Source organism: Monodelphis domestica, chromosome X (genome assembly GCF_027887165.1).
Source record: "Monodelphis domestica isolate mMonDom1 chromosome X, mMonDom1.pri, whole genome shotgun sequence".
In the NCBI taxonomy this organism is placed as follows: domain Eukaryota; kingdom Metazoa; phylum Chordata; class Mammalia; order Didelphimorphia; family Didelphidae; genus Monodelphis; species Monodelphis domestica.
The window spans coordinates 82,258,035-82,272,839 of record NC_077235.1 but is presented as its reverse complement, the minus strand read 5'-3'; the positions used below and the strand labels follow the sequence as shown (position 1 = coordinate 82,272,839).

Below are 14,805 nucleotides of genomic sequence, written 5' to 3'. Positions count from 1 at the left end.
ACGAAATGCTCATTGGCTCTGAGAAGAGGCCTGGCTTGGGCCTGGAGTGCCACGAGAAGAAGCCAGTGGCTTGGGGTCTACACTGCCAGAAAGACCACTCTGACTTTTGAGGTCATACAGTGCCCCTAACTCTGATCTCTAGATGGTGACCTATTGGGAGTCTCCTTCAAGCCTAGGGAACTCAGTGGCAGAAGAGAACTTCAGGGTGAAACTTCTATGGCCCCATCTCGGCCTGCTCCAGGCTTCATGTGGGCTGGAAAGCAAAGCTGAGGGGGTGGAGACTCAGATATTCCCAATGTCGTCATTGGGGATCATATAATAACAACAACAACAACTAGTACAGATGTAGTGCTTTAAGCTTTGTAGAGTTCTTTACAAATAGGCTCTCATTGGATCCTCTTAGCAAGTCTGGGAGGTAGGTGCTAGTCTGATCCCTATTTTACGGATAAGGAAACCGAGGCAGATAGAGAGGTCAAGTGACTTGTCCAGGGCCACACAGTTAGAAAGTATTTAGATTTGAACTTGTCTTCCTGATTCCAGGCTCACTGCTCTAACCACTGGGAAACCTTAGCTGTAAATGGCAAGCTGACTGTTTTTGAGGCCAAGTAGATAAGGAGGTGGTCATCAGTCTGGGCCCCAAAGGGCAGGTCACAAGATCCTAGACTGAGATCTGAGAGGGATCTTAGAGGGCATTGAGTTCAGCCCTCTTATTTTACAGAGGAAGAAACTAAGGCAAAAAGCAATTAAGCAATCGCCTTGGGTCATACAGCTAGTAAGTATGTACTCTCCCCCTACTCGAAGACTCCTACTCTGGTTGGAGAGCAGTAAGAATAGCCAGCAGAGACCACATAGGCTAAGGACTGAGGGAAGCTGGGACGTTGGAGAGAAAACCGCATGCATGGGCAACCCCGGTAATAGAGAATCCCTCTTTTTATTAACCCCTCACCTTCTGTCTTAGAGTCAATGCTCTAAGTGTGTGTGTTGGTTCCAAGGCAGAAGAGCTGTAAGGGCTGGCCAATGGGGTTAAGTGCCCAGGGTCACCCAACTAGGAAGTGTCTGAGGCTAGATTTGAACCCAGGATCTCCCATCTCTGGGCCTGGCTCTCTATCCACTGAGTCACCCAGCTGCCCCCTAAGAATATCTTTGACCAGATGACTTTCTAGAATAAAGAGGTAGAAAGAAGCCCATCAAGCTTGTGTAGATTCTTTGCTCAATAAACTCAAATCTAGGGGGTATCTGGGGCTCATTCTACCCTTGACCCAATCTTGTGTACCATCTGCCAGTCAATTAGTCTCCCCTGGCCTCGACTGCCTTGTCTGTAAAACAAGGAGCTTGGATTCATAGCCCTCCGCGTTCCTTTTCTACCTTAAATGATCCCACGTGTGACTTTGGATAAGTCCCTTTGCCTCCTCCCTGGACCTCAGTTTCTTCCTCTATAAAATGAGAAGGTTGGTATTGGTGGCCCCCAAGGGCCATTCTGGCCCTTAGTTTAAGGACCCCCAGATCCCTCTCTGGCTGCAGGAAGCTGTCACTGGTTTTCCCAGGCAGTGACTGTGAGGGCTCTCAGTGTTCTGTCGTCAGCAAAGAAAGAGACCCTGAAAGTGTCTGTTGCCACTTGGGTCAGAGCCAGAGAGCTGCCTGGGGCCTTCTTCGGGCCCACTTAGAGCATGTCGGGCAAGCCCAAATCACGGCTCTCTGCCTGGCAAAGCACGGTATCGAATGTCTCTCAAAATGAGGAACGAGGTCCGTCAAAAAGGCATCTTGGGTGTTAGTGTTCCCTCCCCTCCAGCCCGAGGCCCTCTTTTGGCAGGTCTCCCTTGCACGGAGCCCTCATCCTATTTCCCAGCTCACCCCTGGATGCCCAATCACTCCTGCAAGTGGGGAGGGAAGGCTTACAGGGCCCGCCTGATGTCAGGCCCAGGCCCAGCTGCTGGTAGCTGGGGGAAGACAGGAAGGGAGCCTGTGTTTGCACAGGAGGTTCCAGAGAGGGGGTAAGTTGTGGAGCAGATGGAGAAGGCTTTTCTGACTTTACTGAGCAAGGCAGTGAAGGAGCCTGAGCCACTGGGAGGGCCCAAGCCCAGCTGTTTTGGCCACAGGGCCAAGCTATGGCTACCACCCAGGCTGGGAAGGGAGAAGTGAAGTCTCCCATCTTGGAGCTGGAGCATGGAAGAGGGGGGCCCCAGGAACTCAGGATCTCTGACCATCAGCTGCGTGTGCTACCCAGTGTCCTCCAGCACTCCCTGGGCTTCTGTTTCCTTAACTGGCACTGGCACTAGACAGCTCCTGAGGACCTTTGCAGCCCTGCCTCCGTGAGTCCAGGCTGAAGTCCAATTTCGTTGTCTTACAAAAGAGGAAACCGAGGCCCAGAGATGGGGAGGAACTTGGCTAAAGTTTGAGAGCAAGTAAAGAGTGGAGAGGAAATGCAGATCCAGGTTTCCTGCCACACATCCATACCATCAGACAAGCATTTATACCAGGAGTCAGGTGGACAGCTAGGTAGTACAGTGGAAGGAGTGCCGGGCCTGGAGTCAGGAAGACCTGAGTTCAAATTTGGTCTCTGACACCGACTAGCTGTGTGACCCTGGGAAAATTACTTAAATCCTGTTTGCCCCAGTTTCCTCATCTGTAAAAGCTGGAGAAGCAAATGGCAAACCCATCCAGGATCTTTGCTGGGAATGGGGAAAATAGCTTACCAACAGCATGAGTCAGGCGCCAGGAATACAAACACAAAGGGGGAGTCAGGCCCTGTTCTCAAGGTGCTTACATTCTACTTGGGGCAGGGGACGATGGTTTACAACGTAATCACAGATAAGTTTGTACAGGATGTATGCAAAACGTGCAATGGTTGGGGGCTGACAATGGCACTAATAACTTGGGTATGAGGGGGCACTCTTGAAGGATGAGGCACTTAACCAGACCCTTAAAGGAAGTTGGGGATTTGGAGAGGTACAGATGAGGAGGGATGTGGAACAACTAGGAAAAAGGCATGGAGGTGGGAAGATGGATCATGGTTTATGGAGAGCAGCAGGTAGACATAGTTGATAGAAGTGAAGAGTGAGGAAGGTGGGGTGCAATATAAAAATCAGCCAGGGGAGATAGGTGATGGCTAGATTTTGAAGGACTTTAAATGACAAATACAGGCAATAGGGAACACCCGAAGCTTCTTGAGCAGAGGAGTGCCACAGATAGCTCTGTGCCATAGGAATATAGATTTGGTGGCTTTGGAAGTTGGATTCAAGAGAAGACAGATTGAAAGTGGCTAAATCAACTAGTAAACTACTACCAAAGCACCAAGGAGGGGTGATGAGGACCTGATGTTGGCTGTGTGAATGGGAGATGGGTTCAGATGTGATAAACATTGAAGACATGGAGTTGAGAAAACTTGACAACTGAATCAATGTGGAGTGTGGGTGAAAGGGAAGACTGGGGAATTACTCTGAGGATTGAAACTTGAGTGACTGGAAGAATGGTGGTACTCTGGACAGAAACAGGGAAATTGAGAAGGGGAAAGATTTTAGGGGGAAAGAGAGTGAGTTCTGTTTGGAGAACATTGAGTTTGAGATGCTTGTGCGATATCCAGGAGGAGGTACAGGGTTAGAGCTCAGGAGTAGTTCAAGGAATTATCTACATAAGAGATGATGCTAAGGAGATCACCAAGGAGAAGAATGTAGGAAGCAAAGAGAAAAGGGACAAGGACAGAGTCTTGGGCAAACCCTAAGTGGGATGGGATATGAATTCTGTTGTTAAGTCATACAGTCATGTCTGACTCTCTGTGACTCCATGACCTCTGTGTAGCAGGCCATGCCCTTCTATCTCCTGAAGTCTGTTCAAGTTCATGTTCATCCTTTCCATAACCTGATCTATCCTGGAACCAGTGAGAAAGATCGAGATTGGTGAGGCATGTAGAGAGAGAATCCCAACAGAACACTGGCATAAAAACCCCAGGAAGGAGAAAGTCTCCAGGAGGAGAAGGTGGGCAATGGGACCAAACACTACAGAGAGGTCGAGCAGGATGAGGACTGAGAAAAGGCCATTGAATCGAACCATTTCAGTTGAATGGGGCCTATAGAGCCCAGATGCCAGGGAACCGAAAAGTGAATGAGGGCAGTGTCGACAAGTGTAAACAGCTTTTTACGGTCTGTAAAAAGGAAGAGAGATAGGGGAAGCTAGCTGAGGAGGCTCAAGTGAAGGTTTTTTCCAAGGAAGGGAGCGATCTAGATGGCCAGCTTCTCTCCTGGACCAGTGCTCTTTCCACTAGATCCCATTGGCCCTCCAGGGGCCCTTTGCGCTGTTCTTAAATCCCCAGCCCTCCCAGCTAGCTTTTGGTAAGCAAGGTGTTGGCACCCATGGATTTGAGGAGGGGGTGCGAGCTGGCTGAGACACGTAGGGCAGAGACGGGAGGATTCCCAGCTCCGGATGACCCTTGGATGGGAAGGTCAGTTGGTCATCGACAGAGAGAAGAGCTGCTTGCTCAGTGGAGATATTTGCAACGTGGACTCGCCAAGGGAGGTGTGGGAGGAAGGATCCCTGAAGCCTGGCTGGGGGAACCGTGTGGGGCTGCCTCCCTGAGTTGGGGACCTTGGGCTGTTGGGCCACCCTGGTGTGGTTGCTAGGCTCCCAAAGTACTAAGCAGCATTGTTGAGGCCGGATGCGAGAAGCACGCAGTGGGCCTAGCCATGAGCCAGTTGGCTGGCTGACACTGCAGCCTCCAAAGAGCTTGTGTATGCTAGACAAACTGTCTTTTGTGGCCCTGGAAGTACCCAGACCTCGAGACAGCAACAAATGATCCCAAACTCGGGAAGGACAGGAAAGGACCTGGAATCTCTTCTCACACGCCATTGGCTCCCCGCAGCTGACATGCTGCTGGTGCCAACGAGAGGAAATGCTCTGAGAGAGGACCTGACTCTAAAACCGAAATCCACGGAGGAAGGAGGGCAGATCCTGTGAGCGGCTCGCAGGGGAGAAGGCTGGGAGCTCGCAACGGCCCACGTGGGCGGAGCGCCCGGCAGCCAGCATCTGCGCCAAGACAGGTGTATGCTCAAGCACGCGCACACGCACACACACACATACATGCACACGCACACGCACAAACACAAACAACACATGCACACACATACATCCACACACCCAGACATACAATGCACTCAGACACGCACATGCATGTACACATGAGCACACAAATATGTACAAACACACTACAATGCACACATGCAAATGCACAAATATATGTGGATATCCAGTGAACACATATGTGCATGCAGCACAACACACAATACATACAAGGATGCACATGTGTGCACATAGGCACAGCAAACACACACAATGCACAAACATGCATGCATATGCAGGCACACACAAAACACACATTCAAATAGGCACACATGCAAACACATAACACAAGCACACATGCAAACACTCACATACATACACACAAACATGCAAGTCTGATGCAAATACAACACAAACACATGTACACAATGCAATGTGTATGCTACAAACAGATATGGGTATACAACATACATGTGTACACACAAACACACACATATTCATGCACACAAACACACACATACAAGCACACCCCAAACACACATGCACATACACCCACAAATGTGCACACATGCACACAAACACACAAATGAATACACAGACACATGCAAACACCACAGCCACGAACATATGTACACACATGTGCACACACGCACACATGTGATGTGCACACGGAGTCCAGAAAAGCCCGCCAGTTGACACAGTCACAAAAGTGGCCCCTCCACTCTTGGCCTCATGGCCATACTGCAAAGGATTGGAGACAAACAGGGGAAGGAAGAGATGCCATCAGGGGGTGAGCTCAGGGCGCAGGATCCAGGTGGAGGAGCCCCAGCGGCTCCTAGCCTGGCCTGTGCTGAGCTGCAGGGCCCTGCTGGGTAAGGGCACTAAACTGAGACTGCTTCTGGGCTCCGGCGTTGCTCCTAAGTTTGAGCTCTAACAAGCTGGCACTGCCAGGGGCTGGGCAAACGCGGAGTTGGCGTCTCCTGAGCCCAAGTCAGGACCGTTGGGCGTGGAAGGCTCCCCAGCTGCCCACCTTGCTAGAGAGCTCTGCTGTCAGTGGCCGCCCTCCCCAGATGGTGCAGACAAAGCAAGACTCCGGACATGGCAGCCCTGACATCGGGAGCTCACCGGAGTTGTGGGCCCGCTTCGCAGAGCTCTGTCTTACCAAGGCGGTGCTGGGCCTCTGCCTCGTCCCTGGCTGACGTCTCCTTCTCTGTCTCCTTCCCCGGCCTGCTGCCCATAGATAGCCCACAGGACTCCCTGCCTCGAGGCCTCTTCTCTTCTTCCATTCCCCCACTCTGGGCCAGACTAGTGCCACATTTCAGGCAGGCCGATGGCAGCCCCTGCTCCCACGCAAACAGCCACACTGTGTGGCCAACAGAGGGAAGGCTTTGCCATTAGGGGGGATCCTGCACAAGGTGGGATTTGGGCTGGGACTCGGAGGAAAGACGAGCAGGGAGATCAGTCCCAGTATTGGGGAGAGCCTGGGAAAATGCCCAGATATGGGAGCTGGAGAGTCTTGTTCAAGGCTCAGCAAGGAAGTCAGGCAGTGCCCCTGGATGGCAAAGGATGCGGCAGGGTATAAGCCATAAGAAGACAAGGAAGCTAGGAGGGAGCTGGGTAATAAAGGGCTTTGAATGCCAAACGGACAATTTGATATTTGATTCTGAAGGTGATAGGGAGCCACAGCAGTTTATTGAATGGGGTCAGGGGGTTGTCCTGTGCTTTAGGAAGATTGCTTTAGGGGCAGTTGGGTGGCTTGGTGGATAGAGAGCCAGATCTAGATGGGAGGTCCTGGGTTCAAATCTTGCCCCAGACACTTCCTAGCTGTGTGACCCTGGGCAAGTCACTTATCCCCCATTGCCTAGCCCTTACTACTCTTCTGCCTTAGAGTCAATATTTAGTATCGATTCTAAGATGGAAGGTGAGGGTTAAAAAGCCAGATCACTTTAGCTGCTGAATGGAGTGGGGAGAGACTTGAAGCAGGCTGCCCCAGCAGCAGTTATTGCGATAATGGAGGTCTGAGGCGATAAGGTCCACACCAGGGTGGGGGCAGTGCCAGAGTTTAGAGATGGATCAGCCGAGCTTGGCAATAGATTGGCTATGGGAGGGGAGGGAGAGGAAGGAGTCAAGGTTACCCCTCGGTCACAAACCTGGGTGCCTGGGGGACAAAAGCGGCAGGGAAGTTCAGTTTTGGACATGTCGGATGGGCCATCCAATGCGGATGTCTGAAAGGCAGTTGGAGAAGGGAGAAAGGTTGGGGCTGGCCTGAGGGATCTTCAAGTCATCAGCATGGGTATGATAACGGGACCATGGGAGCCAATGAGATCAGTGAGAGAATTAGTACAACGGGAGAAGAGGCCTCGAGGCAGGGAGTCCTGTGGGCTATCTATGGGCAGCAGGCCGGGGAAGGAGACAGAGAAGGAGACGTCAGCCAGGGAGGAGGCAGAGGCCCAGCAACCCAGAGAAAGGTGACTATTAAGAAAGGAGAGGGAGATCAACAGTGAGTGTCCAAAGCCTCGGCGAAGGATGAGGGCTGAGGAAGGGCGAGCAGCCGGAGGAGGCCGGTAACTGCAGGGGGGTCAGGAGCCAGACTGCAGGGAGGAAAGGAAGTGCAGGCACCTATTGTGGACTCTTCTCGAGGGGGCTGGCCAGGAAGCGGAGGAGAGATAGAGCACAATAGCTGGCTGGGCCCGGGGGATCCAGGGAGGCTGTTTGCAGGGTGGGGGAGTGTGTGGGGGCAGCAGCCGGGGACGGATCCGGATGATGGAGGGGGCGATCCACTGGCAAAGAAGGCAGGACTGAATGTGTATCTCCGAGGGTTAGCCCTGACAAGGAAAGGGGCCCTGTCTTACAGGAGATGCTGAGTAGTTAGTGGGGGAAGGCATGCCAGTTATGTGAGATGAGGAAGAGGAGAGAAGAGGCAGCTCTTCTCAGCAAAGAACCTCCGTTTTTCAGTGAAATAGGAGGCAGGGTCCTTAGCTAAGATGGCAAGGGCCAGGGGAGTCATGGGAGATTTGAGGAGAGATGACAAAGTTTGGAAAAAAGCCCACTGTGGTGAGTGGGATAATGAATCAGTTACGAAGGGTGCTAAAGACTTGTCTTGCTGCTGTGAGAGCCCAGTTGAGATTATGGAACCTAAGTCGGTAGTGAATGGACTCAGCACGGTTTCATGATTCCCACCCCCAGGCTGATTCAGCAGCACAAGAATAAATTGAAGGCAGTGAAGGAATAATCCAAGGCTGAGGGTTAGAAGGGCAGCGGAAGGCGATCGGGATGCTGAAGGGTCTTCGGCCCATGTCAAAGAGGACTTTAGGGAACCAAGAATGGTTAGCATAGAGAATGGAGGCTTTAGGTGGGGGTGAGCCCTGGCTTTAACTGTGTGAAGGGCTGTCCTTTGGAGGAGGGATTTGCCTTATTCTGCTTGGCCCCAGAGGACAAATCCAGGAGCAGTGGGTGGAAGGTTCAAAGAGGCCAGCTTGGGCCAGGAAAACTTTCCTAACACTTAGAGCTGGCCAAGTATGGAATGGGCTGCTGGAGCGAATTCAGCAGAGGCGGGATGGATGAGCACTTGCTGTCTTATGTAGAAGACGTTCCAATTGAGGGGTAGACTGGACTTGATGGCCACTCGAGTCCCTCCTGACTCTGAGACTCTGGTGGCTGCCCCTTCCAAGCCCTCCTCACTAAACTGCCTTGTGAAAGCCAAGCTGTAGGGAAACCGATCCAAACTAGCGCTAGCTAATGAATGTGGATGATACCACTGGGGAAGCTGCTGGAAACATAACGATGCAGCCTGTCTAGAGAGCCAACTTGGGAAGCTGGTTCTTAGCACATGGGGGTGCCCATGCAGAGACTGGGTGGCCCCAGGCTGGACTGGTAGCCTGAGTGCCTGTGACAGGCCAGCTTCTGGATCTAAGGCAGCATCGAATAGACGTGGGGGATCTTTCACTTGATCTCCTTGCTCTTTTATCGGATGAGTACTTGGCTTCTGAACCTCCTGGCCCAAGAAAGCAAGTGTCAGACTCTCAACAAGATGGAGGATAAGGAGGAAGAAAGAGGGAAGGGATGTAAGGACACCAAGAGATCAGCAGAGATAGAGATGCTCGGGCAGCAGAGAAAGCCACAGAAAGTGACACGTGAGCCCTTGCACAGAGCCAGAGAGACAGGCACACCCATGCACAGACCCAAAGGGACGGGGGGCAGTCAGAATTCAACAGGACCAATCATAGATAGGAGTGGAAACTTCAAGGTGGCCAGCCAGGGTAAACTCTTCATATTACAGATGAGGAAACAGGCACAGACTGGGGAAGTGACCTGGCTAAGGTCAGAGTCGGGATTTGAATCCAGGTTTTTTGATTCCAAGTCAAGTCCTTTCCACTGCACAGTAGGACTCCCTTCCAACTCTTGACAGTATAGTTCATACTTGGGTGAAATGTAGGTGACACAGACTTGGAGTAAGTAAGGAGGTACTTGGAGAGCATTCCCTCTGCCCAGGTAGATCATCATTTGTTCTATACCATATAATCTTAGAGAATTGCCTTGCCCATAGCCAGTGTGTACATTCACATCAGGACTTGAACTCAGGTCTGACCTCTCTCAAGAGTCCCATCTCTATTCACAGCCTCTTTCGATTTACGCTGAATAATAAAAGACGAAACACAATAGCGCTAAATGCAAAGTTTTGTGTGTGGGTTCAAAAAGTCAGTCTTGGAAAAACAAGGTGAGGGAGGTATGGCTAGGCAATAGAAAAAAAAGAAAAAGAGCTAGGGGTTCAGGTGAACTGCAAGCCCCAAACACATTGGTATTGTGATACAGCAGCCAAGAAAGTTAATGCAATCTTGGGCTGCTTAGTAAGAGGGGACAAGCGGGCAAGACCAGGGAGGCAGCAGTCCTGCTGTACTTTGCCCTGGTCAGGCCATATTTGGAGAACTGTGTTCTGGGTGCCATATTTTAGAAGGAGCACCGATAAGCTGGAGAGTGTCCAGAGGAGGGCAGGCAGGATAGCAAAACGTCTCAAGTTCATGCTGTATGAGGATTGACTGAAGGAAGTGGGATCATTTAGCAGAGAGAAGAGAAGAGAAGAGAAGAGAAGAGAAGAGAAGAGAAGAGAAGAGAAGAGAAGAGAAGAGAAGAGAAGAGAAGAGAAGAGAAGAGAAGAGAAGAGAAGAGAAGAGAAGAGAAGAGAGAGAAGAGAAGAGAGAGAAGAGAAGACCAGAGAAGAGAAGAGAAGAGAAGAGAAGAGAAGAGAAGACCAGAGAAGAGAAGACCAGAGAAGAGAAGAGAAGAGAAGAGAAGAGAAGAGAAGAGAAGAGAAGAGGAGAGGAGAGAAGAACAGAGAAGAGAAGAGAAGAGAAGAGAAGAGAAGAGAAGAGAAGAACAGAGAAGAGAAGAGAAGAGACGAGAAGAGAAGAGAAGAGAAGAGAAGAGAAGAGAAGAGAAGAGAAGAGAAGAGAAGAGAAGAGAAGAGAAGAGGAGAGGAGAGAAGAACAGAGAAGAGAAGAGAAGAGAAGAGAAGAGAAGAGAAGAGAAGAGAAGAGAAGAGAAGAGAAAAGAAGAGAAGAACAAGAGAAGAGAAGAGAAGAGAAGAGAAGAGAAGAGAAGAGAAGAGAAGAGAAGAGAAGAGAAGAGAAGAGAAGAGAAGAGAAGAGAACATTGAGTTGGGACGTGAGCGCTCACTGAAAGCATCTGAAGGCCTGTCCCACAGAAGAGGGCTCAGCCTTGTTCTCCTTGGGCCCGGAAGGCAGAACCAGGCCCAGAAACCTGTTTAGGAGTGATGTCAAGCAAGATGTCCTACCAATCCCAACTATCCCCGAGAAGAATGGGATGCTCAGCATGGTGGGCTCTCCCTTTCTGGAGGTCTTCCAGGAGCTACTTGACCAACTGTTAGAGGCTGGTGTAGACAGGGTTCCTTTTCAGTTATGGTTTGGAGTCAATGATTTCCGAGCTCCTTCCAGCTGGAGATTCTGTTCTCAGGTATTATATAACCACAAGGACAGAAACACGCCCAGAGACGCACTCAGAGGCGGATACACACACAGTGAAAGGCATGAAGAAAGACACCCGGGGAGATGTGGAGAGGTGTGTACACTGTGGTGAAATGTAGAGACACACACCCACAGAGAGAAGGAGAGGACATTCATACCCAGAGACCCACAGACACAGAGAGAAATGCTGCACAGACAGAGGCACCCACAGAGAGAAGCACACGCACACAGAGAAACACACTCACAGCTGGCAAACTCCCATCTCCAGCTGTTGGGTGGCTGCTTCCTTTGATAAAGCCCTTGGCAGTACTCCCAGTTCTGTAGCCTGTGGCCTGAGAACACACAACTCAAGCATGTTGTCTTTGTTTTTTAGCTTTATACCAGGCCCCTCCCCTCTAATATAGCCTCCTCTCTCTCTCTCTCCCTCTCTCTCTCTCTCTCTCTCTCTCTCTCTCTCTCTCTCTCTCTCTCTCTGTCTCTGTCTCTGTCTCTGTCTCTGTCTCTGTCTCTCTCTTTCTTTCTCTGTCTCTCTCTCCCTCTCCCTCCCTCTCTCTTCCTCTCTCTTTCTCTATCTCTTCCTCTCTCTCTCCCTCCCTCTCTCTCTCTTCCTCTCTCTCTCTTCCTCTCTCTCCCTCTCCCCCTCTCTCTCCCTTTCTCTCTCTCTCCCTCTCCCTCCCTCCCTCTCTCTCTCTCTCTCTTCCTCTCTCTCCCTCCCTCCCTCCCTCTCTCTCTTTCCCTTTCTCTCTCTCTCCCTGTTCCTCCCTCTCCCTCCCTCTCCCTCTCTCTCTCTCTCTCTCTCTCTCTCTCTCTCTCTCTCTCTCTCTCTCTCTCTCTCTCTCCTTCCTCCCCTTCCCTCTCTCCCTCCCTTGGAAACACTGAATGCCCTCTGGGTGGGGGAATACACTGCTCCTTGACACTCAGATCCATACATCTGAGGGCCCTTCCAGCTGTGTGTGACTTGGGGCCGGTTCCTTGGTCTCCCCTGGCCTCAGTTTACCCCTCTGTAAACGAGAGAGTTGGACTCGATGGCCCTGAGGTCCCTTTGAGATCTGGGAGCTGATGATCTCATTAATCTGACCCTGGAACTGACTGGGACAGAAGGCGGCTGGTGGCAGCTAATGCTGTGGAACAGCCCACCCCGCCTCTTCTTTGCCCTCAGAGGGCTCATTTCCATGGTAATGAGGAAACTGGGAGCTCCTGGCCCCACAGCTGGACGAGCCCCCACTAACCCTCTTCCCATGTCCCTGAAGGCTCTAGATTCCATCTGGCTCTTCTCCTCACCCCCTAGCAAGCCCCCATGACGGGGGACTCCCCAGGCTGGGCTGCTTGCTGCAGGCACCGGGCATCACCAGGGGCCCCCTGAGGCCTCCCCAGCTTGGTCTCCAGCTCCAGCTTCTCTCCCACAGCCTGGTGCCTCGGCAGCTGCTCGGAGGCTGGGGTGATCTGTACCAGCAGCTGCTGAGGCACCAGGATGAGCGAGAGAAGCAGCTGTGGACGAGAGCCTCGAGTCGGAGGGTACATCCTGGAAGACTCAGCTCAACTTACAGCGTGTGAAAGATGGTGGCAGCCAGAGCCCCAAAGCCTGGGAAAATCCACTTCTGACGAAGCGGGCCCAGACCTACCTAAGCTCCCCACATGCCATCAGTTAGGCTTCTCCTTTCCAGCCCAAGTGGCTGAGTGGGATCTCAGATCGCTGACTGGCAGGAACCTCAAAGGCCAGCTAGGTCAACCCTCTTATTCGACAAACAGGGAAACTGAGGCTCAGGGCAGGATGTGACTCCCTCGAGGGCACAAGTAGGATTCCAGATCAAGGGGTGGAAAAGATCAGTTCAACTGCCTCTTTTAAAGATGGGGAACCTGAGGGCCATAGAGGCAAAGATAAAGTCCAGTGCCATGGTAGGGTTCTAGATTCAGCCAGGAGACTTTAGAAGTCACTTAGTCTAGCTTTCTCATTTTACAGATGGGAAAATGAGTCCAAGGAGAAGAAGGGATTTGAGTATGGCCACTCAGCTAGTAGAATCAAGCCTTGAATGAAGAACAATTGACTCCATAAGCACCCTTTTCCACTGAGCCCAGATACAGGGTGTGAGGGAGCCCACAGTGTTCTCAGAGCAGCCAAGGAGAGGCCCCTCATTATTCCTGGTTCTAGCCCCTGTTAGCATACCAAGGTAGGCTTTTCAAAGCCAGTCCAGCCCTTCCTGAGGGCTCCAGCCCCACACTTTATCATCCCATGTCCCTCCGCCTCCACACTCAACTCTTCGAGGCAAAGGCCCTGCCCCGAAACTTTGACAGTGAGTGCAGGCCACTGGGCAGGGCTGTGGAGCTCCCCCCTTCAGCTCGCGGGAAGAGCCCAAGCCCAGGCAGAGTCCACAGGCTCTGGACCAGACACAAGGGCCCTGGCATGCTCTGGCTTCAAATGAGTGAGCCCTGCTCAGATAGGGGAGGCGGGGACCTTCTCTGATCCCACTAGACCACAGGCCAGGTCGGCTCTTGGTACGAGAAACAGCCCACCCTGGCCAGCAGCTTTCTCAGAGCGCAAGAAGGACTTCCGGTGTTGGATGCAGTGGATGTGGATGTGTGCCGGAGTAGCCCTGAGTGTTTGCTTTGAAAGGAGAACCCAGCAGCTAGTCTGGGAAAGAGAGAGTGAGGCAGTGCTAGGTTTCAAGTCAGGAAGACAGGAGTTCAAATCCTGTCTCAGGCACTAGCTGTGGAAGGCACATAACTTTCATGCGCCTCACTTTCTTAATCTGTAAAATGGGACAAGTCACTTTGATGACTTCTTAGGTCCTTTCCAATTCTAAGTCTAGCAGCTCACAGCTGTGGTCTTATGACAGGATGGGGATTCAGGGCACCTCGATTCTAATTCTGGTTCCACGGGCCTTCCTGTCTGGGCTTCTGTTTTCCTCTCTCCACAATGAAGGGGTTGGCCTAGATGGTCTCTAAGGCCCCTTGCAGCAGTGCTGTTCTAGTCTTCGAAGATTCGCAAAATGGTTTTTCTCCTCCCGCACCCCCAAGCAGCAAGACCTTTGCTGACCCCAGGAAATAACATCAGAGAAATTAAATACAGCTCTCTCTCTCCCTCCCTCCCTTGCTCTCTCTCCCTTCCTCCCTCTCTCTCTCCCTCCCTCCCTCTCTCTCCCTCTCCCCAGTCTTTCTCTCTACATCTCTCTCCCTCCCTCCCTCTCTCCCTCCCCACTCTCTTTCCCTCTCTCTCTCCCTCCTCACTCTCCCTCCCTCTATCCCCCCTTTCTCTCTCCCCCTTCCCTCCCTCTCTCCCTCCCTCCCTTGCTCTCTCTCCCTCCCTCCCTCTCTCTCCCTCCTCCCTCTCCCTCCCTCTCCCTCTCCCCCGTCTTTCTTTCTACATCTCTCTCCCTCCCTCCCTCTCTCCCTCCCCACTCTCTTTCCCTCTCTCTCTCTCCCTCCTCCCTCTCCCTCCCTCTATCCCCCCTTTCTCTCTCCCCCTTTCTCCCTCCCTCTCCCTCTCCCCCCTCTCTGTCTCTGTCGTCTGTCTGACTCAGCATCCCCCTCTCCTTCAGCCCACCAGACGGAGCAGCACAAGGCTTGGGCTTCAGGGTGGGCCTGTGGCAGTGATTTCACCTGAAGCCCCCTCACTGCACACAGGATAACAGGCTGGCGCTTCTCAGCTGCGTGCAGGAAAAGGGGAAGCAAGCGGAGACGGGAATGGGAGGCCCCCTAGCCTGGGCAGCACAGAGCTGCCTAGAGGGAAAACCCCCACCCGAGCACTTCTGGGTGAGGGAACGGAGCCTGCCAGCCG

General features: G+C 52.1%; 1 protein-coding gene across 1 annotated transcript in view; it reads right to left on the bottom strand.

The window, feature by feature from the left end:
* Positions 1 to 14,805, bottom strand: part of TSC22D3 (TSC22 domain family member 3) — a 79,112-nt gene that overhangs the window by 19,099 nt on the left and 45,208 nt on the right. The gene's annotated exons all lie outside the window — the stretch shown is intronic.